Here is a 25,142-nt window from a genome sequence, read left to right on the forward strand (position 1 = left end):
AACATAAATTTACTCTAAAAAAAACTACATAGAACTTAAAAAACTTAATCTAATAAACTCAGTACAGAGAGACACATTGTAGGTGGATTCCACTCTGGCTTGAACATAGTCTGAAAGAAGTGGTGAATTTCAAAAAGTACTTGATGTATCCCTTCCCCCTCAAAAAATCAAGAGTGATAAAGATATATATTTTTAAAGATTTTATTTATTTATTTGTCAGAGAGAGAGAAAGAGCACAAGCAGGGGGGAGCAGGAGAAGCAGGCTCTTTGCTCAGCAAGGAGCCCGATGTCGGACTCGATCCCAGGACCCTGGCATCATGACCTGAACGGAAGGCAGACACTTAACTAATGGAGCCACCCAGGCGTTCTGCAAGTCCTGCCCACGCAGAGACAGTAATCACGCATCATGCAAGCCCCAATCATCATGTTCCGATCTGCCCTCCCGAAGGAGGAACAGGTAAGGATTATCCTACATGACGATCGCCACCCAGGCATTCTGATAAAGACATGTTTTTTAAGAAAACAAGGGACAGACTTCATATTCCATTTACAACTAAAAAAAGTCACAAACAATATTTGTATATAAAGCAGCAATATTTGTATCAACAATATAATTTGTAGAGGAAATAAAATAGAACAATACTTGAAAGAACATATGCAAAATTTAAGAAAGACAGCAATCCATAGATTGAATAGCTGAGAAATAAGCAGGGTTAATATAAACTTACAACCACACATTTTAGAGTAAATTTGGATGTCATGACTGATAGAGAGAAGCTATTAAAACCATTTGAAAGAAAGGAGAGATTATGTGCAAAGAATTAAATCAGGGTAACCACAGATTTCCCACTGAAAAAGCTAAGAGAACATAGTTCCACAATTACATACCATCCAAACTGCCACTCAGCACTGAGCAAAATACTGAGACACAAAAATAAGAGAGTTAATACCCTCTGACCCAAACTAAAAGAACTGATAAATGAGAAGATTGAAAACAGAGAGAGAGAGAGAGAGAGAGAGAGAAAATGGTAGAAGAAACACTATAGAGGGACACCTGGGTGGCTCCGTGGGTTAAGCAACTGACTCTTGATTTCAGTTCAGGTCGTGATCTCAAGTTCCTGAGATCAAGTCCCACATCAGTGCAGTGACATTAAAAAGAAGCGACCATAGCAAAAAATATGTTTGAAGACATAAATGTATACTAAATACCTCAAGGGTGCTAAAGGAAACTGCAATGACAATTGCAAAATATATACAAAGTAGAACAAAACTAAAGTGAAATACATCAAAGCTTGTGAAAAACAGCTAATCTAGTAATTAGTGGCAAATTTATAACTTTAAATGCACAAAATTTGAAAAACAAAGTAAGAGAGGTAAAAGAACAAAAGACTACACTTATGGTAGAAACCTAGAAATTATGGTAGCAAGAGTAAAACCTAATGAATAGAAAAACATTAGGAAAGAAAAGATCAATATATTTATTACTTTAACATTACTAATCAAGGAAGAAAGGCCACAGAAAGATTTAGAACAAAAGGGGGATATGAATTTAGAAACAGTAGAGTTCTAAAAGTCATAATACATTAATTTGACAATTTTTCTGTTGAGTTTAACAGTGCAAATACAATGGGTTAATGGAATATTGAGAAAATATAGAAACTATAAAAATGTACTGAAAATAACAGAAAACCTCAATATTCCAAAAAAATGTGAACAAAAATTGACTCTGTAATCATAAGCCTTTTTACTTACAAAAGACACACTCAGCACAGATGACTTTACTGTCAAGGAACATATGTTCCTAATTTTACATAATTTCAGACAATAAATTTAAAAAAAAAAGAAAGCTGTTCAGTTGATGAGGCTAGTATAAGCTCAATAACAAAACCAGACAAGAACTGCAAAGAACACCAGTTTCCCTGAAGAGCTCATGCAAAAATCCAAAATAAAATATTAGCAAATCACGTTCAATATTATAAACATATATATGCATATGTGCAGGCATACCCATAGGCACACATGTAAACTATATTCTAACAAATCAGTGCTTAGTCCCAGGAATGCAAAGCAATGTCAATTTCAGATAAAACTCTTGCTATAACTTGCTGCATAGAGTTTTAAAAGTATGTATGAGCTCACAAGGAAGCAGATGAAGCTTTCAGTAAATTTCAGTACTCAACTCATGATAGAAACAGAAGTGACTTTCAACTAGAAGGAATATTTCCTTTTTTTTTAAAGATTTTATTTACTTGAAAGAGAGAGAGAGAGAAGGAGCAAGGGGAGGGGCAGAAGCAGACCCCCAGCTGAGCAGGGAGCCCAAGCCCTCTGGATCACAGGACCCCCAGATCATGACCTAAGCAGAAGGCAGACGCTTAACTGATTGAGCCACCCAGGTACCCCTGGAAGGGAAATTTTTAACCATCTGAAGAGTATTTACCAGGAACCTACAGTGAATGACATATTTGATGGCTCAGGTAAAAACTAGATTTTATTCATCCTTCTAACGGGAAGTCTCGGACATTGCATTGTAGAGATTAGAAGACAGAAATGATGTAAAAAATATAAATTGTCCCATTTATGATGTTATAAATATCTTAGCAAAACATCCAGGAGGATCAACAAATTAAACTATCAAAATTATTTTAAAAAATTATTGAGTTAAAAAAATTATTGACTATTCTGGAATCAAGATCCACATGAAAACTAATAGTATTCCAATAGTAACAAATAGAAAGTATAAGAGAAAGAAAAAGACTGTATTTATAAAAATAACAAACCTATAAGATGCCCAGGGATAAAGCTTAAAAATATTACTTAATGGATAAATTACCCATAAGTATTGTAAAACATAAAAAAATTATTTTACACAAATAATTAGCTATACTATATCCATGGATGGAAAGAGCCAAAATTAAGTTATCAATGTTCCCTGATTGATCTGTAAATCAGAAATAATAGCATTTTAATGAATTTGATATGTAGATATTACTGTGCATATGGACAAGTAGGGGCAATACCTAATAAATTTTGAAGAAAATGTGGGAAGTGTCTGAAGAGGAAAACCCTATTTTCATCATTTTATAGACCATATGAAAAGCCACAGTTTTATCAAAGCGTGGCTTTGGCAGAATTAAAGACAAGAAGATCAATAATTAGAATTGATTATAACTCCATATAATGTTTATATACATCAGAGGTGACACTGTCAGTTGATGAAGAAGGGTTGCTATGTTCAAATAAAAATGCTGGCACATTCATTGTGGGAGAGTTAGATCTCTATTTTATAGCATAAACAAAAATAATTATAGATTTCACATTGAGATATAAATTTTAAAAATTTGAAATTTTAAATAAAATATATAGTAAAATATTTGGTAACATTGAGTTTGGAAATTCTCTAAACAAGATTTAAGAAATATAAACTATAAGGTAGATAAATCTGACTACATTAAAGTAAAAACATGGAAGTGCAAACTGGTGCAGCCACTCAGGAAAACAGTATGGAGTTTCATCAAAAAATTGAAATAGAGCTACCCTACGACCCAGCAATTGCACTACTAGGGATTTACCCCAAAGACACAAATGTAGTGATCCGAAGCGGTACCTGGACCCCAATGTTTATAGCAGCATGTCCACAATAGCCAAACTATGGAAAGAGCCAAGATGTTCATGGACAGATGAATGGATAACAATACTATTCAACTGTCAATAAAATGAAATCTTGCCATTTGCAATGACGTGGAAGGAACTAAGGGTATTATGCTAAGTGAAATAAGTCGATCAGAGAAAGACAACTATCATATGATCTCACTCAAATGTGGAATTAAAGAAACAAAACAGAGGATCATAGGGAAAAAAGGGGGAAAAAGTAAAACAAGATGAAATCAGAGAGGGAGACAAACCATCAGAGACTCTTAATCATAGGAAACAAACTGAGGGTTCCTAGAGGGGTGGGGGATGTGGGGATGGTAACTGGGTGATGGACTTTAAGGAGGGCACATAATGTAATGAGCACTGGGTATTATATAAGACTGATGAATCGCTGACCTCTACCTCTGAAACTAATAATACGTTATGTGTTAATTAGTTGAATTTAAATAAAAAATGCAGATATGCAGAAAAAATTTTAAAGTCAAAAAAGTAAATAAATCATTCACTACCAAAAAATAAATAAATAAAATAAAGCAGAAACAACCATACCTCTATAGATAGCACAAACAACATTTAAATATACTGTAAACACACTACAAGAATATACTTGCCATCTTTAACCAAAAAAGGATTAATATTCAGATTTTATAATTAACATTCAAAAGTCAAAGATATCGATATATTTGAAAATAAACAAAAGTATATGAATTTGTTAATAACTAAATAGAAAATTTAAAAAGTAGCAAAATATATTAATAGATGCTTAATTTAAATAATTAGAAAGAAGAGAATTAAATAATTAGAAAATAATTAGAAAACACATAAAATAATACTTTATATCTACTGGAGTAAAACCTGTGTACCTCCAAATATTAATGAAAATGTGGAAAAAAGTTTCCTACTTTTTTCATCATCTGGAGCACAATTTGGAAATATCTAATGCATTTTAAAAAGAATATCCTTTACATCAAAATTATACTTTTAAATAGAGATGTCACATAAACATGCAGGAGGAGAATAAATATGTTCCTACAACTTTTTGTAATGGTTAGAAGCTGGAAAAATCCTAAAAATACCCATTAACTGGAGAAGTAGTTACTATATATTATACTATATCCATACAAAGAAACACCATCCAGCAATGAAATTATTTAAACTAGTTATATGTGACATTATAAATAACTCAAACTGAGCACACATTTTACATAAAAAGCAAGCCACCTTATGATTTGTTCAATATAGTAACATTCCTACAAAGTTTCACAAATACAAAATAGCATCATTCTTATTTTTTAAATTTTTTTTAGAGAGAGAGAGCAAGCAGGAGGAGTAGAAAGAGATGGAGAGAGAGAATCTTAAGCAGGCTCCATGCTCAGCACAGAGCCTGACTCAGGGCTCAATCTCAGGATTCTGAGATTGTGACCTGAGCCAAAATCAAGAGTCAGATGCTTAACCAACTAAACCACCCAGATGCCCCGAGCATCATGTCTCTAATGTATACATATATGATGTGATAATATATGAACATGCACAAACTTGGTAAACTTCAAACTTATATAGGTGAAACCCTGTGGGTATTAGATAGCAGTATTCAGTATACTTACCTAGCATCTGTAATATTCTGTCATTAAAAATATGAACTGATTTTAGCAAAATATTAAAATTTGGTGGAATTTTATATGGCAATATGGATAATCTATATATTTTTATATATAAATGTCTTTTTATTTTAGAATAGATTTAAATTTAGAAAAGAAAATCACATAGTACAGAGAATTCCTGAATATCTCATACCCTGTTCCTTTTATTACTAATAACTTACAATGGTATGGCAAATTTTCATAATCAATTAACCAATATTGATTCATTATATTTAAAATCAATTTTATTCAACTTTTCTAAATTTTATGAATTTTCCCAAATCAAATCTAGGATACCACATTGCATTTAGTTGTTATGTCTCCTGAGGCTCTTCTTGGTGTGTTGATTTCTCAGACTTTCCTTGTTTCTGTTGACCTTGACAGTTGTGAGAGGTACTGATAGGAATTATAGTACAATTAATCTATATTGGCCAAGTTTTTTTATGATGAGAATAGGTTATAGGTTTTGGGGAGGAAAATCATGGAGGTAAAACACTATTCTTAACACATCATTGCAAGGGTACATGTTTTTAAAATGACTTATCACTAGTCATGATAACCTGATCCCTAGCTGAGCTAGTGTTTGTCAGGTTTCAACACTGTAAATTTATTCTTTTTTTACCCATCCCTTTGGAAGTTACTCTATGCAGCCCACACCTAAGAAGTATGGAATTATGCTCCACCTCCCTAAGGGTAGAGTATCTACAGCAATTCTTCGCAATTCTTCTGCATAACAGTTATGTCTGTGCTCCCCACTTATTTATTTATTCAATCCCTTATATATGTATCAGCATGTACTCATGAATACTTATTTTCTACCTTGGGTTATAATATTTTACTTATTTTTTTCAAATGGCTCCAGCTTTGGTCATCAGGGGCTCTTTCACTTGGCTCTTGTGTCCTTGAGATATACCCCCATCATCATCATGTGTGTGTGCATGACTTTGCCCTTCCTTCCTCATTATAGTGCTACAAAATCGTCCAGGGACCTCATGTATGCCACAAATATTCCCTCTCACTACTATGTATTTTCTCTCACTGCTATGATTCAACATGGTTGAATCAATGAAAGTCTTTGTAAGTGCCATAGAACAAAAAACATAAATTAAAAATATTCATGCTGGAAAGAAAGAAATAAAACCATCCATCTTACTCACCCATGACTTATCTATGAAAAACAAACCAACAAAACACATGACCTCTCCTACCCAGACTACAAAATAATCTCGGGTACTAATAAACAATTACAACACTATGTGTGATTAATATACAACATTGCTATATACCAATAGTAAACAAAACTTTTTATTCAGAGTTTTAAAATTTTATAATACCACTTACAAGAGCAATAAAAAAAAGAAAGAACTACTTAGATATAAATCTAACATGGTAAGGAGTAAGCAGATAGATATAAATAGATCTGTTTACAGAAAACTATAAAACCTTAAAGAATGAAATCAAAGACTATCTCAATAAAGGGAGAGATAGTCTATGTTCCTGAATTGGAAAACTTTGGGGAGACTCCCAAGTTAAAATATGGCACACTTGGGGACCTGGAAGAAAACTATCATTCCCAGTCACTGGTTGAGCTCACTCAGCCTTCAATTTCCAATTATTTAGACTGATTGTAGATAAGGCACCTATGAGTACATATGGTGTTCTGCTTTAATCTCCTAGTTATCTGGGAAAAATATTTTTATTATTTTGAATTACTTTTTTGGTCATTATTAGGATTCCCCAAATGGGCAATAGTTGTGCAAAGTATTCTATAGTATGAGTGTTAGAAAGCAAAGAAGATTAATGATAATTCTATAAACTATTGTTGGAAAAATACTCACATTTTCTTCCTCTGAGAAACAACTTGTGTTTCAGAATATATGTAAAAATTCATGCAGTTTAATAATACAATGAAAAATAAAATGTAAAAAATAGAGAAATTGAATATATGCTTCACAAAAGAAAGCATGTGACTGGCCAGTAAAATTATTAAAATATCTCAGCATCGGGGCACCTGGGTGGCTCAGTTGGTTGGGCGACTGCCTTCGGCTCAGGTCACGGTCCCGGGGTCCTGGGATCGAGCCCCGCATCAGGCTCCCTGCTCCCTGCTCGGCGGGAAGCCTGCTTCTCCCTCTCCCACTCCCCCCGCTTGTGTTCCCTCTCTCACTGCGTCTCTCTCTGTCAAATAAATAAATAAAATCTTTAAAAAAAAAAAAAATATCTCAGCATCATTGTTTGCCAGGGACAAACATGCTCATGTGTTCCCACGATACACTGACTAGAAAGAATAAAATCAAAAGTTTGGAAAAGTGTTTGGCAGTTTCTTATACAGTTAAACATAAACTACTCTATGATCCATAACACTTAAAATCTGCTTTCTGTTGTATGTAAATTATACCTCAATTAAATAAACCATGCGGTGGGAAAATAAAGGAAAGAAATCTCTCCAAAAAACCTTGTCCAACTTTTGCCTATGAAATTTCCTAAAGCACATTCATTTGAGAATAGAATATAAATAGGATAGTGTATATAAAAAGTGTCCACATAGTAAGGAGTAGGTAGGTAGTAAATGTTAACCGGGATTATTTTGAAAATTTGATTAAAAAAATTTCTTGTGAATTTTTTTTTTTTTTTTGAGAGAGAGAGACAGAGAGGGGATGGAGAGAGGCAGAAGGAGAGAGAGAAAATCTTAAGCAGGCTCCATGCCCAGCCTGTGAGCCCAACATAAGGCAGGCTCCATCTCACCACCCTGAGATCACAACTTGAGCTGAAATCAAAAGTTGGATGTTTAACTGACTGAGCCATCCAGGTGCCCCTCTCATGAATTGTTTTAATTCACAAAATGTAAGCCTGGTGTTAGGTACACTCTACTCAGGGAACAGTTAATAGGATCATTAATAAACATACATGCTAATAGCTTTGAGTTTCCATTTACTTAAAATTTAAAAATAATAGCAATGAATATCTTTTAGATATGATTTCTAAGTGAATTGTTTATCTCAATTCTCCTAAGATGTGAAAGAAATAGTATTTTTTTTAAGATTTTATTTATTTATTTGAGCGAGAAAGAATGAGAGATAGAAAGCATGAGAGTGAAGAGGGTCAGAGGGAGAAGCAGACTCCCCGCTGAGCAGGGAGCCCGATGCGGGACTCGATCCCAGGACTCCAGGAACATGACCTGAGCCGAAGGCAGTCGCTTAACCAACTGAGCTACCCAGGCACCTGAGAAGAAATAGTATTTTTTAGAAATACTATAATTATTTTATTAGAAATACTATAATTATTTTAGTAGTCCATAGTCTCAAAGAGGTAATATAAGTACTACTATAGATAGAATCCGTTCATATGTGATGAAGCCAGTTACTAGTTCTCACTTTATCTGCATTATGTTAAATATTTAAACGCAAAATGAGAAAATGATTCTAAATTTATAACTCATTTCCATATACAAATACCTCTTGGTCTTTAAATATCCTATGAACTTATAAATTATGAGAAAATAATTTTCTATATATTGTTTTATATTTTTTCAGTAGTATGTATGATGGAATTGAGATTAACTTCAGGGGGAAAATGACCTGAGAAGATGTGGCTTGTGGCTCATGTATTTATTCAATAGACAATAATCGACCACTTAGTGCTATAATGTGTACAGTCAATATAGAGCAGACCCCTAAAATGTAGATGTTTTATTTATTTGTTTTTAAATATTTTATTTATGTATTCGAGAGAGAGAAAGCAAGAGAGAGTGAGTGCACCAGCCGGATGAGGGGCAGGGGGAGAGGGAGAAGCAGACACCTCGCTGAGCAGGGAGCCTGATGTACGCATGACTCTTTCCCAGGACCCCAGGATCATGATCTGAACCGAAGGCAGACATTTAACAGACTGAGCCACCCAGGGGCCCTAAAATGTAGACACTGTAAAAGATAACTTATATTAATAAAAAAAAAAAATCATGTAAAAATAGTATAGCAGTATGTAAGCAATGGCAAATATGGACATGATGACAAGTTAGGACATAGGAAGGATTGGTTAATTTTGAGGGTGGGAAGTTGGTGAAAGCCATCTGTACAGAAAGGAAGAACAGAGAATTATGTCAAACAAGGAAAAGTCATTCAACAACTACCACTCCACATGCTGAGGGCTAGCAAGACAGAGTCCCTGAAATCAATGTACTTATAAGCTGATAGGATAGATGATTGGTACAAGAGCCCCTTTCCTCATCTGTGTCTTTCAACAAGGAGCTCAGAGCTCATTAATATTTCATGCTGTTTGAATTAATAGATCTAATACTTCCCTTTGGGTCCTTGGATATTTTTATAGGATAATGAGATTTAAACTGATTCATTAGTAAAGTTATTGTATCTCATGACAGAAACCAGACAAAAAGTTTCTCCACATTGCTGTACTGGAGTTTAGTACCTGAATTTACTTCTAGATCCCCCACTCATTTTCAGGTAAGCCATCCTGGTTTGAGAGTGATGATCTGTTGATAGAGCTTGGGATGGCACCGCTCTGATGGACAATTAGGTGCTAAGAGTGTGGGCAGGTTGAACTTCAGAAACTTGAGTGGTCTGTAATGCGAGGGTTTGATGATTGTAAAATTCCCAACTTCATAAATGTTACAGCAAAATTGAAGCCCTGGAATGTTCATGCAGTTTTTCTTTCCTTTTTACAGATTTCCCAAAATATTACCTAAAGGTTGATTTTGATCTGTCAAAGATTTTGACCTAGCACTCTCTACCTTCCTTCTCTGTCAGCAGCTTGGAATTACAAGAATACAGCAATAAAATTCTAAAATGAAAACAAACAAACAAACAAGCAAAACCCACAGTGGTAGTTCTATTTACACCAGTGTAATGTCACATAGACATTTTGATTTGATTTGATTTTTATTTTTTTAAAGATTTTATTTATTTATTTGACACACAGAGAGAGATAGCGAGAGCAAGAACACAAGCAGGGGGAGTGGGAGAGGGAGAAGCAGGCTTCCTGCGGAGCAGGGAGCCCGATGCGGGGCTTGATCCCAGGACCCTGGGATCAGGACCTGAGCCAAAGGCAGATGCTTAACGACTGAGCCACCCAGGCACCCAGACATTTTGATTTTAGAAACTTTCAATTCTTTTCACATGCAGATATCAAGTTGTTTAATCAGTGTTACACCCATGAGGAGGGGCAGGTCTTGATAGAAACCTCAAGCTGGCTGGCTGCATCTGAAAGTTGCTTGTAGCCACGGACTTGATACTGGAATCTAGAGCTCTGAGGAATCTGCTAAATTTTAAATGTTTATTTATATTATCCATGAAGCATGGCATATTATCCAGTCTTTACGGACAAATGTTCTATGTTTATAAATAAGCATATTAAGACTTTTTTTTTTTCAAGGAGTGTTTTTGAGTTTTCTCTTACCTTGGAGATAAATATTATATTCAGTTTCAAATCTCACTTTACACATGTAGAATAAGCTTTCCTATTCAGGCAGTCAACACAGTGGTATTATTCAACAAAAGCTCCTGCCCAGGATTGTGAAATCAGGGCCATTTCACCTAGGATTTGTCCATCTGCAAATCAGAGTTAGCCAAACAAATGCAGATAAAGGTAGTGGTGGAATATAGAGAAAAGGGAGAAAATCATGTTTCCATCCCTCTATTAACTCAAAGTTGATGTCATCAATTTTCCACTTTCTTGATTCCACAACTTGTGGCACCAACTTATTTCTGGAATAAAGGGATATTCAGAGGTCCTACGTAGATGATAAACTGAAATTTTCATACTCCGCATAAATGCTTTAATCCAAGAATCTTGAAAAACAATGTCTAGGATATTAGGGGCTTTCTTATTTTTGAGTTTTAATGGTGCATATTTATCTGCCTTACCATGATTTCTGCTCCCACAGAAGACTTACTTCTGCCATATTCTGTTAACTATTTCCTAGTCATTCTAAGGACTTTGGAACATTTTCATTTGCCAATTTTATCAGAAACAATAGACCCAGAGGGAAGTATGAGGCCAAAACAACTTTTTAATTGCTAAAGAATTTTTTTTTTTGATCATCCGTCCCGGATTTGTCCTTCCTAAATTGCCTGTATAATATTTTTTATATAATTCAAGGTACTTTCTCATAATTTTGAAATGACTGAGAGAAATTGTGTGGCTTTAGTTTCCTCTTGAATGTGTATGTGTGGGTCCAAAGAGAGCATATAATTTCAATGTTAGAAACAATTGTTTGTGTGTTTGTTTGTTTATTTATTTATTTATTTTTAGAAACAATTGTTTAAAATTGAGGTTAGATTCCCCCAACATTTTATGCAGGAAAAAAGTGTTTAAGTCACAGTAAGAACTCAAATGATTTGTTTTTTTATTTTATTTTTCTTCAATAAAACATGATGTGCTGTATACCTAAATGAAATTGGCATTTCATTGAGTATCTACTACATGCTGTGCTATTAATCAATCTCCTTTAATCACACAACAACGTTTTGAGGCAGGTGTTATTATTTTTATTCTATACTTGAGAAAATTCAAACAGATAAGTCCAGTGATTTGCTAAATAGTATAGGATAAATGGCAGTACAGAAATTCAAACTTTTTATTCCAGTGCTTGTCCCTCTCTGCTAAATCTTTTTGATAATGGCTCAAAAAATACTGGCAGATCTGGCCAACAAAAAATAGCATTGCAAAATGTTCTACTTTGAGTCTTATTTACTGCCATATATATGTATCCTTTCTAAAATTACTTAAGTATTCAGCTACCAAGTGATCTATACTTATGTATCTTTTTTAATACTTAATCTTTTATTCACTCTTTAACCTACTTGAAATTGCCTTCAGTACTTATCACTGTATTGAAACTGCTCTTGAACGTCTTTTTGTGTTCAAATATGATGGATAATTCTCGGTCATCATTTATAACTTCTTACGTCTTGAAATATTTTCTGCTGTCCAATTATATGATACCACATTTTCCTTCACTAACCTTTAGTAGCTCCTTTTTATTCTCATGAAAACTAATGATTCTGCTTTCTCCACCAAACCTGTAGATATTAGATGCTACAAACCTTGGATGTGGCTACTCTTTTTCCACTTATTACTCTGCGTGAACATATCCAGTTCTAGAATTTTAAATACTCTTTATAAACTGATCACTACAAATTTACACCTCTAGTCAGACATCATGTTTGGGATCCAGTCTAGAAGACGAAGATTGCTTAACACTGTTGCTTAAATATAATAGATACCATATAATGCACATACTTCAAAACAATACAAAATCTATCTCTGCCTGGTGGTTTCTATAAAAATAAAATATATAGCCATCTATCCAGTTGTACAAAGTCCAAACTCAAGAGTCTTACTTGGTTCCTCTCTCCTCCTCATGCCATATATCCAATTCATCAACAAATACTTTTAATTTGTATTTCCAGAACTGTCCCAACCATTTCCACATTATCATCAGTGCCACTGCCACATTTCTTGTTCAAACTACCATGGTTACAGTAATTGACAATAATTGATCTTTCTGTCTGTTTTCTGCTTTGTTTTCTATTGCTGCTGTAACAAATAGACATAAATTTATGGTTTGAAACAACACCCACTTATTAGCTCACAGTTTTATAAGTCAGATGTACAGGCAGGGCTAACAGGTTTTTCTACTTATAGTCACCAAAGGTGGAAACTAAGGCGTTGTTCAAACTGGGCTCTTATTTGAAGACTCCAGGGAAGAATCCACTTCCAAGCTCATTCAAATTGTTGCCAGAATTCAATTCCTTGTAGTTGTAGGAATGAAGTCCCTTTTTTCTTGCTGTCTGTCAGCTATGAACTGCTTTCAACTTCTAGAGACCCATTTGTATTACTTTATGCATGGTCCCCTTCATCCCTAATCCAACAAAGACAAGCTGAATCCTTCTCATACTTTGTGTATCTGTGACTTCCCCTTTGTGGCAAATCAGAGAAAACTCTGTTTTTAAAAGGCTCATGTGAATAGATTAGGCTCACCTATGTAATGTCCTTATTTTAAAAAGAATTTATAAGTAACTTTAGTTACAAGTGGAAAGTGTCTTTTGCTATCTACCAGGATAATTACAATAACAATGTTCAGGGGCGAAGGTTATGGGATCCTCTAGAATTTTGCTTACCATACTTCTCTTACTCTTGCCTCTCAACTACACTATTCATTGTTTACAGAGCAGCCAGAATCATAATTTTAGAGCATAAAACATATGTATCATTCTCCTACTTTAAACCCATAGGTCCTCTAAAACCAGCCCTCCTTTTTTTCTTTTTCTTTTCCTCTAGTGAATAAAATCTTAATCAGATACACATAGATTTGTAGCTTATATGCTTGTGTACCTTGACAGAGGACAACCTTTCTGAATTTAGCTTTGGTCATCAATACAATTTTATGCTAGACGGTTATTTTAGGACATACAAGAGATGATGTGTAACACATATATAGCAATTAGCAAAAAGTCTGACTTACTCCACCCATTCATTAAAAGTTTTGTATATATCTGGGGCGCCTGGGTGGCTCAGTTGGTTAAGTGTCTGACTCTTGATTTCAACTCAGGTCATGATCTCACAGGTCATGGGATTGAGCCCTGAGTTGGGCTCTGCAGTTGGCATAGAGTCTGCTTGAGATTCTCTCCTGCCCCTGCCCCACATGCACATACGTTCTCTCTCTCTCAAATAAATAAATAAATCTTTTTTTTTATTTTTTTTATTTATTTATTTGACAGAGAGAGAGAGAGAGAGAGCACAAGTAGGCAGGCAGGCAGGCAGAGGCAGAGGGAGAAGCAGGCTCCCCGCTGAGCAGGGAGCCCGATGTGGGGCTCGATCCCAGGACCCTGGGATCATGACCTGAGCCGAAGGCAGACGCTTAACCAACTGAGCCACCCAGGCGCCCCTCAAATAAATAAATAAATCTTAAATAAATGAATAAACAAACAAAATCTTTCAAAATTAAAAAAATGTCATCCTATCTTCTGCCCAACTTTACTTATCTACCTGAGACCTGTCTGACAATGATGACTCTTTATCCTCTCTGTGTTTGTCCAAATGGCCATCTAGAATGAGCTGTCTAAATAGTAGGTGTGATATTGGGAAAAGCAGATATTCTTTCAGTAAACATAGAGAAAATGATTATTCTCTGAAGCACTGTTCTAAGCCCCGTGAAAATCACAAAGACAACACAAATGTTAAACTGTGCCCTTTACGAGGTTGGACTCTAGTGGTAATGAAAGCAATTAGAGATGTTATGAAACAGAATTGACATCTCTGCTGTAAACAGAACCACGGTCTAGTTTCAGGCAATGGGTATGCCTGTCTCCAAAAGGCATCTTCTTATATGTGGCCATTTATTTAATTTTGATTTGTGGTGGAAGAGATTGTCTGAAATGAGATTTATTAGAGATGTAAGAGTATAAGCAAGCTAGTATGAATATACCCTACTGTTTTCCAAAAAGAAAAATGTTACATGAGCTTAAGCTACCATTGTAGTCATTGGAAAATGATTCTAATTCATTAAATATTTTTCTCGTAATTGCTATTTAGTTAATGACTCTAGTTAAATAAGACACTATCATAAGACACGCTATGTTAGATACTCATTATTTAAAACATGTGTTTTAAGACTAAGCAATTATAAAACAAGCTATTCACTTCTTAAATAAATAGATCCATAATAATTCACTTGTGCATAATTAACAATAATCAGTTTAGTAAGCCTATATTATAAGGTCAAACTAATAAAAATAAACAAAAATTGCTGTGCTCAACTTCCCAGCTGTTATTTATATACTTAGATTTTTCTCATTGAATTCATCATAAAATGGGACACATTCACTTGTGATTTTGCCACATTTGAATTGAATACAAGAACTAAGCTTATTCACAACAATAGCTCTTAAAAGATATGCTAAATAGAAACATGTGATCCAGAGATTTAGTCTTTGAGTATTTACTCATCCTTAAAAGTTCATCCATAAACTTAAGTGGTCAAAATATTAGCAAAGTTAATCTTTGAACATAATTATTTGGAAGGCAAAATTTGATCATGATTTCTTCACCTTGGTTTGTATTGATCCAGTAAGTGATACGTAGACTTGTTACTATCTACTCCCCCTTGTGGCCTTTAACTTTATCATGAAATTGAGTGCTACATTTTTTGCCTCCAGGAACACGGCCTGAAGTACCCAGCATTCATTGTCAATTTAATTAAGTGCCAGGTGGAGCTCAACAGGAAAGTACTTGCAGAACTAGCCGTCTATGAACCAAAGACTTTTAAATCTTAGGTGCTACATTTTAATGGTGGTATTATTACAGTAGTTTAATTCTTGAAAGGCTTCAGAGGATGATTATAAGGTGCAGGAAACTGCATAATTGAAAGAGAACCATCAGTACAATTGAAAGCTATCAGGTCAGGCTACTATGTGCCCCTATCTGTGCTCTCCTAGTATCTTGATTTAGCGATGTATTAGAAATGATCATTATGACTGAATTATTACTTGTTTATAATACCTAACGTGTAAGGTCACGAACCATGTCTTATTTACATATATACTTTCAATCATTTAAAATGCATCCTTGGAGTTTTAGCAGGTACAAAATGAATGTTCATTAAATGAATCCTTGAACGAAGCATGTGTTCTCATTTGGAAATAAAGTAGCAAATAATTTAAAGTAGTTGCGACTCAGTTTTAGCATCTATTAAAAAAGTAGTTAAATCAGCAAACTTTAGCTTAATGTATCTAGAGTAAGATTTTTTAATCAAGTCACATAACTTTGTGAATTTTCTAACTTCAAATTAGACATTTCTCCATTTTATTTATTTGTATTTCTAATGCCCTTGCATTCTGAGAGTCCTTGTATTATTTCACATACTTAAAAAAGATGGTATCTGGATATTCACAATTGGAAGAGCTTGTCCTTGGGTAGGATCTTTGAGGAAATTATTAGGCAAATTAGGAATTTCTAGAGTTTTAATGGAAAGATTCATAACAAATTTTCAGGTTTTTTCCCTGTTGCTTATCAGGGTTGACAAGTTTAAAAAGGATACAGTAATTTAGGGGAGAAATCTTTCTAGAAATAAAGATCACATTTGGCTGGAGAAACCTTTGTCTTACATTCTTTGGAAACAGAACGTAACATGGGGATCAAATCAATCTCATATTTAAATTACTATTATTACTAAATTGTTGAGAGGAAGATACAGAATGGCAGAAAAATACCTTGGTCTATTTCATTATACTCTCAGAACTAAATAGTACTCTTCACCTATCTGCCTCCAAAATTCTCCCCACACTGATGCTCAATATCAATATTCGACCAATATCAGCAGTTAGTTTCTAAGAAATCTCCGTTTCTCCCATTCCTTAAAAGATTGATTCAAAACTCTTCTGCTGATTTTTAACACCTTTTGTACCTAATGCTTTTCTGTAAACCCACGTTGGTTTCCCACCATTCACTAGTGCACACCATTTGCTTACATTTGTATTAGCTTAATTATAGTATCTTGCTTGAATCTGCCCTCAAGACTTGACTTACCCTATTTATTTCCTTATTTTAAATATTCTCTTTTCTCCTTCACATATACTGAACTCTCACTTAGCCAGCAATAGTCTATTCAACTTCCATTCTTCATTTAAATTATCTCTCTATCTAAATCAGTTCAATTCTTCCTTCTGTGCTAGTACATTCAGAACCAGATGGTTGACACTTAATATTTCTCAATTTGTTAGGAAAAATTCCTGAAGACATGAAACTTGCCTTACAATTTTTTGTGTCTGTCTTATTTTTTTCTAGATACTCATGACATACTTTCTAATGAGTGACAATTAGCAGAATTCATAATAACCCCATCAAAGAATCAATCTCTCTTATTATTTGTAATTGACTGGAAATGGAAAAAGAGTAGCACTATTGTTTATTAAGACTAAAGTCTCTATTTTGTGAAGAAGGAAAGAAAGAAATGTAGAAGTCTAGTCACTAGTTCAGCCAAATTAATAGAAAACACTGAACAGAAATTTCTGTTCAAAAATACATTTTCATCATTCCAAATTCCCCGGAGCCTTGTGATTTTTCTCATACAATTAATTTTTTTCATGTAGGCTTCCTTTTTAATAGATTCAGCTAATGAAACCTTTACAAACACACATACACTGATTCATAGACACACATACATATACATTCACAAATTAAGAGGAAAGAAACACAAAAGATTTTTTTTAGGTTTTTTTTTTCCATTTGAAGTAATGGAAAATCAAACTTTCATGTAGATACATAACTGCATCATCATTATCTTCTTTATCATCATCATGATAATCATCAAAACTAACATCTATTGTGTGCTTACTACATGCTGGAGTCCTTGTTGCCTTACTAATATTCTATCTTATTTGATTTCCTATTTTGCCTTCGAGGCAGACAATACTACCATACTCATTTTATAATAAGGAACATAAAAATGAGAAAAGTTCAGCTTTTTGCTCAGGGTCACACAGCCACTAAGTGATACATGTGGATTTAAACTAAAAAGCAGTTGTAAATGGTAGCAATTTTGATTATTATGTTTATTGTTGTTATTATTAAAATTCTAATTATTGAAATCCCAGAGGCATCACTTTAAGAGGCCAGACTCACTCTGTTTACCTATCTCGTGAACACATCGGCCACAGGTGTGGATATGATGCAAAGAATGAGACCCAATGCCTTGAAATTTCATATTATTGATCATTACCATCTGGGCTGTGAAGCATATTGTGATAGTAAAATGAGGCTCTTTAAGAGAAAACCGTCCCTGATTGTTGATTTGATTGATTCTGCAAATTTTTTAATTGCACCTAAGTTTAGATCATATTTTGAATTTTTTTTTAACTGCTAATCTTTTAACTCATTATGCACACCTATCACTTTGTTTGCTCTGCAGCTATCTTGGTAACCAATAATGCCTCTTTCAGAGAGGAGCCATCTTCCCCATGAAATTGGTGGTGTTTTCCTGGGGATTCCCTTGACTTAAATTTTATGGACACCTGGTTATAAATAAACCAAAGCCAATCAATTCCTTCCCTGGGGGCACTGAGACTGCAGAAGTAAATCCAGATAGGGGTCAAAGCAATGTTTCCTCTCATGGAAAAGAGGCTGGCGTGCAGAAAATCACGTGTAGGGAAGCAGAGAGGAGAAAGAGAATTCTGTGGGCATTTAAGTTCTTCAGGACACTATTCATTTGGGTTGAAGTGACATTTTGTCCTTTATGGGCTTTCCTTATGAGAACTTTACCTCATATTCTGTGATACTTCCAAGTATCCCAATTCTATAGCATTCTTTTCTTCTCATATTTAACTTTATTTTTGTTTTAGTCTAATTCAATTGATTTGTAATTGCCTGAAATAGTCTTGATTTTTTAAATGCTTAAATAAAGGACTATATTTTATGCTATTCAAACCCAGATATCAAAAGCTTAATAAAAGTTTAAGTCGAATTTTATGAAATTGATTGGATTTAAGACTATGAGACTAACTGGGGTCAAAAGGACCGAGGAGGGATAAGACCTCATAGTTTTCTTTGATTTATAACTTTTCTTTTATTTCCAAAATAACCTTAACAGAAAAGGAAATTACAAGCTTGTACAGAAAGACACTCAACTATTTTTACTGGATTGCATTGCTATAGCTCAGCAGTAAAAAGGAGCCTTTCAATCTATTAGGAAAAAAAATAAATATAAAAAAAAAAGAGCTATTGGAACCTGAGCAGTTATACAAAGCAGAAATTGGCTTGGCCGGTCCTCTCAAATTCTCTTGCTTTTATTGGAAATGGTTTCTTTCTCAGTAAGTGCGGTTTTTCAGTTGCTGAGCCTGGACCTGCAGCTACAGACCTTTGGTTGAGAAAATGGTCATACAGAGACACTGCCAGGGCATTTTTCATAGGAATGAATCCGGGGAGGAAAGCATGAGTATCAAGCAGTGGGATTGTTTATATAAAAATTCACACGCACTGCTTTACGTTGTCAGTGGTTAAAAGCTTTTCTCTGTAAGAAAATCCATCCATTCTGAGCCCACTATCTTTTCTTTCTTTTTTACAATGTAGCTGTTAGGAAAAGAATAAAAAAGGAAAAAAAAAAAGGCAACAAACCCCAAATCTTGGCTCATTTTCAGACATATTCTGGTGAGCTACTCAGTGCACTAGTCTGAATGGTAACCCACCCCCGGACCACAAATGGCAATTCAGAAACTGATCATTTTGAATTATTCATAGAGCAGTCAAACTTGACATTCTGAACATTGTGTTTGAGAATAGAAGAACTGAACAGGAGACCTGCAGCGGTCATTACTAAGAAGCAATAGCTTCTATTCAGATGATTACTATACCCCACCCAGAAGGAGTAATCAAGTCTAAAATAGGACTGCTTTACTTTTGAATGGGTTCCATACAAATGTCTTTGTGAAATATAACTATTTTAGGTAGTATTTATTTTTCATTCTTTTCAATTTATTGGGCATTTTACAGTAGAATTTCTTATCATATTACATTCCAGGCAGACCTTTGGGTGTGGTCACAGATGTCTTTTAGAAGCTATATACTGAATGAGAGATGTGTGAATCAATTAAGTCCTAATTGTCTTATATGGATATTGGTAAATGTCTTTCTCTCTTCATGTACTTTATTCATAAAATTTCAAATAAAAGGTAGAAATGAGAGAGGAGCTGTTATATGAAGGAGAACAGTATTCTTAGCAAGAAATTTCCAAACTGCTGAGTTAGAGACATTTCAGCAAATCACTAAGGACATCTGGACTCAGCAGCATACACATCTCAATAACATTGGATTGTGTGATATATAATCTTAATGACTGTGGCTTGAATTAAGCACACACACAATTTCTTACTCACAAATCTCAAGGTCTCCCAGTAATTTACTCAAATAACTCAGTATAAGGTGACTTTTGGTGAGATGCCAGGTTGTATCAAATAGGATACTCCAGGGTCCAAAGTGTTAAGTTTGCTATGTAAAAAGATTCAGAGATTATGGTCAAATTTAGGTACTCAACCAAATCTCCTACATTTCCATCATTGTCTGAAAAACTAAAAACTTAATGCCTTGAAACAGCTCTTGGTGCCTTTTTAATGCAGCCCTAGAATGTGTTTTAAAAATAGTATAAAAATCTATGCTTTTGGATTTTATTGTTTTTTTTTTTAAAGATTTTATTTATTTATTTGACAGAGAGAGACACAGCAAGAGAGGGAACACAAGCAGGGGGAGTGGGAGAGGGAGAAGCAGGCCTCCCACGGAGCAGGGATCCTGATGCAGGGCTGGATCCCAGGACCCTGAGATCATGACCTGAGCCGAAGGCAGACACTTAACGACTGAGCCACCCAGGCACCCCTGGATTTATTGGTTTTATAGTAGAATGTAAATGAAGCCTGATGTAAAATGGTATACAAGAACACTGCATTTACCTTCCTGCTCATATCAGCTAGAACCTTTATTAACACTCATAACCAGCTCAGTTCTCCAGCCCCAGAAGGGCACTTAGAAAAGTTTTGAGAAGCCACCATTGCTTCAAAAACATGTATGATTTCCTACCAATTAGAATATTTTTTCTTTAGCTTTGGGGTTTTATTATGACATATTTACTAAGATTGGAAGTACTTTAAGAAGCTATTGATCTTTTATTTATCCTATTGGTAAAGTGAACGTCAGATCTTTTTCTAAAAATAAATGTTTATATTGGAAAAGCACGGAGAGGTCTTGATGAGAGACAAAACGGAATAAAAGAAAATTAATGGAAAGAAAAAGGCCAAGGAAATGATATAAAGAGGATTAGGAAATGTCCTAAATCCTAATTGTTCCTTATGGAAACTCCATACATGTAAGTGCTTATAAATCTATTGGGTTTGCTTTTATTCCTAATTAATTGATTAATTAATCAATTTTTAAAAAGATTTTATTTATTTATTTATTTATTTATTTGACAGAGAAAGAGAGACAGCGAGAGAGGGAACACAAGCAGGGGGAGTGGGAGAGGGAGAAGCAGGCTTCCCGCTGAGCAGGGAGCCCAATGCGGGGCTCGATCCGAGGACCCTGGGATCATGACCTGAGCCGAAGGCAGACGCTTAACGACTGAGCCACCCAGACGCCCCATGTTCCTATTTAATTTAAAATAATAGATGTATTCTCTCTATTTAAAAATAGGTAAATAAATAAATATATCTTTAAAAAACGGGTGTGCCTGGGTGGTTCAGTTGGTTAAGTGTCCAACTCTTGACTTTGGCTCAGGCCATGATCTTAGGGTCCTGGGCTGGGCTCTGAGTTTCCCAGGGAGTCTACTTAGGATTGTCTCTCTCTCTCTCCCTCTGCTCCTCCCCCTGCTTTCTCTCTCTCTCTCTCTCTGTCTCTCTCAGAAATAAATAAATCTTTAAAAAATTGATAGGTGTATAATGGTGAAAACAAATGTAACAGGACACCTCTTTTGAAAAGGGAAGCATAATAATATGTTACTTTCCTAAAGATGAGAAGCTGGAAACATATCTTTTATAATCCACTAGCCCTGTCCTGAGAGACCCTGGATATTTCCTTTCGTCCCAAAGTCCATCTCCCAACACCCTTTCCTCATCTAGTTTCTACTTCCAATTTCCCTCTTTCTGTTCTTCAAATGCTCAAGAATCATTCTTATTTATAGGCCTTTGCAGTTGCTTGGCTGTCTGCTTAAAAAACTATTAACTCTATCCTTAGGGCGTTAATCCCACCATTTTTTAGCATTTATATATCAGATCAGTGTCGTCTTCTGGGAGACATCTCTTTTGGACTACTCTAGTTAAAAAACAATCTTGATTTCCTATGTCCAATTGACTTCTTTTACTTTTTAGAATTTCTACTACTGCTTTGAAATGAATCACTTGTTTATAGAAAGAATGTAAGCATGATGAGAGAATTGTTAAAAGATAAACAGAGGCATATTAAATTGATGAGTTTATTTGAGCAAAAATGGACACAAATGGGGCAATGCCAAATGGGGAGTGGTTGGGAGTACTCCATCCATAGGAACCTGGGGAAAGACTTTCATAGAGAAGAGGTGGAAGGAAGCAAAGCAGTGGTGTTATATGAGCAGCTGTAGCTTAAATGGTTGCTTTATTTGGGAAAGTCTAGTCACTTGTTTGTAACTGGTTGTCCCTGGGTCTTGATTTCTTAACCTTGAGGCATTTTAGGGTTAGATTTTGTTTTGTTTTTTTTTTAAACAGTTTTTTTTTTAAAGATTTTATTTATTTATTTGAGAGAGAGAATGAGAGAGAGAGAGCACGAGAGGGAAGAGGGTCAGAGGGAGAAGCAGACTCCCTGCTGAGCAGGGAGCCCGATGTGGGACTCGATCCCAGGACTCTAGGATCATGACCTGAGCCGAAGGCAGTCGCCTAACCAACTGAGCCACCCAGGCACCCCTTAGATTTTGGTTTTACTTACAAAGGCTATAAGGGCATTAAAGCCAACACAGTCCAGTGGCCTCTTTGTTTAATTAATTTAACAACATAAACTTTTTTTAAAAAGATTTTATTTATTTATTCATGAGAGAGAGAGAGAGAGGCAGAGGGAGAAGCAGGCTCCCCACAGAGCAGGGAGCCCGATGTGGGACTCGATCCCAGGACCCCGGGATTACTACCTGAGCCAAAGACAGACGCTTAACAGACTGAGCCACCCAGGCACCCTAACAACATAAACTTTGCCTCGCCTGCTAGTGTATTTCTAGTATCTAGAAGCGTGACAGACTGATATTAATTATTATATTGGACTTAATAAATGTTTGATAATGAATAATGGTTGTATTTAGATCCATGACTCTATGATTAGATATTGGGCAGATTTTTGACACGGTTAGCATTAATTGTTCATCTATTTATTTAATCACCATTCATTCTAAATCTGTTTACCTAGAACTAACTTAGTTTATATTTGTTTATATATTAGTTTATAAACTAACTTTAGTTTATATTTAATTCTGATTATATTCTCTATGCCATGAGACCCACAGAAAGATTTAAATAAAGAAATTAAACAGTAACGAATGTTTATATACATACACATATATGTACATGTACGTGTATGTATATGCGTGTGTGTGTTTTTTCTTAGCAGATAATCCTAATTTCTGAAAGAAGATGAATTTGAAAGAGTAAAGTCCAATCATTGTGGTAGTTTGTGATAGATGATGAATGATTAAATGTAAAGACACAGTGTACAGATCTCAGATATAATTTAGAGATAAAGCTAACAGGATTATTAATTGATTGACTGAGGGGTTAAAGGAGGCTTTATAGGTGGCTCTTAGGTTTTGAATGACTGGGTTAATGACAGTGCTTAAATTGATTAAATGGATTTGAGTGGTTGTTAGGAAGAAGGCATGAATGAGTTTAGTGTTTGACAAGTTGGTGAAGTCCTATAGAACTTCTACTAGTGATGGCCCTCAGACCATTGGATACAATGGTTTGAAGTTCAGGAAAACTGCCTTATGAGAAGATCTATATTTGGGAGTAATTGGTTGAAATCATGGAAGTATAAGGAACAAAAAGGAATTCTCAAAGGAAACAGAAAAGGAAAGTTAAGAGAGATATTAAGGAAAACTATGTGAGTATAGTTTCAAGAAAGAAGACTTGATTGACAGTATCAAATGTACTAAAAGTCAAGTGTGATAAAAGAAATACTAGAAGATGAAATTATGTTATTTCCAGTGGCTATAGAATTAATAATTCATTATGAACAATTAACGTGAGGTATTTTATAGAACACTGTTTTCCCAGACACTTGGGGGGAAAAATGCTTCTATGCTTTTTCATTTCCTATAACAGGTATGAAAACTTAGCATAAGCATTTAGTTATTCTGAGGTAGAATCTGTCAGATATAGAAATTTTCTGCTTGGGAAATAAGGAATGATAAACTAAGGCTGTGAATATTTGTATCTTCCAAACAGCATAACCCAATAGCACTCCAATATGATGCTGATATTTTCTTCCAGAATGTGCAATATTGCATTGTACACAGAGATTTCATTTGTTTGACCATCTCTACAAGACAAAGGTATTTCCAATAGTAAAATGATTCTCAATGTCACCGTTTACAACTAGCCTGGAACCTCTTGTAGCTCCGCCATCTTTCCCCTTGCATTGTCTACTCAAAGGAAATAATATTCTCCTATAAATCTCATCCCAATATTAAAAAAATAAAGTGTCGGAATTGCTTTGAAATAAAACAAAGTAAATCCAACAAAAATAAAGAAGAAAATATAAAGTAGAAAATTGAAATTGAGAAAATTAACAAGCTGAATATCTACATAACTGGATATAAGAATGCCCCTCAAAATGAAAGTCTATTTTTACTTTGAACCTCCTGTTTCACCTTCATTTTTTAATTTCCATGACTGTTGTTGATATTCCCACATTCTGTTTCACCAAAGCCAACCAAAGGCCAGCCTTTGGCTCAACAACAACAGAAACCAGTCAGAAAATCCTATTGCTACTACCTCCTTAATAATTCTGACGCCAGTTCTTCTCTCAGTTTCCATAGATAGCATTGTAGTGGAATCTGGTCCCTTTAACATAGATTATTACAATGACTTCCTATCTATTCCCCTTGCTCGAAGTTGATCTAAAATAAATCCATAATTCATATTGCTCTCAGAATAATCTTTTTTAAAATGAAAAATCTGATCCTACTTCTTCCCTATTTGGAACACTGCAATGGCTCCCCAGTGCATTCAGTGCAAAATTCAAACTCCTTACCTGTGCATATGGTACCCTTTCTAATCTGTAGCGCACGTGCTTTCTGGCCTCATATCCTTCCAGTCTTTACATAAAGCCTGCTCTCTGGAAACTTGG

The 25,142-nt window shown here is 34.8% G+C and overlaps 1 non-coding gene across 1 annotated transcript; it reads right to left on the minus strand.

Moving 5' to 3' along the window:
- Positions 1–345: 345 nt before the first annotated feature.
- Positions 346–480, minus strand: LOC112822804 (U8 small nucleolar RNA). The gene has a single exon (XR_003207798.1). It is a non-coding gene; the product is annotated as a U8 small nucleolar RNA (small nucleolar RNA).
- Between the last annotated feature and the right edge of the window lie 24,662 nt (positions 481–25,142).

Source organism: Callorhinus ursinus, unplaced genomic scaffold, assembly GCF_003265705.2.
Source record: "Callorhinus ursinus isolate GAN/ISIS: 27379988/994484 unplaced genomic scaffold, GSC_fseal_2.0 scaffold8, whole genome shotgun sequence".
NCBI lineage: Eukaryota > Metazoa > Chordata > Mammalia > Carnivora > Otariidae > Callorhinus > Callorhinus ursinus.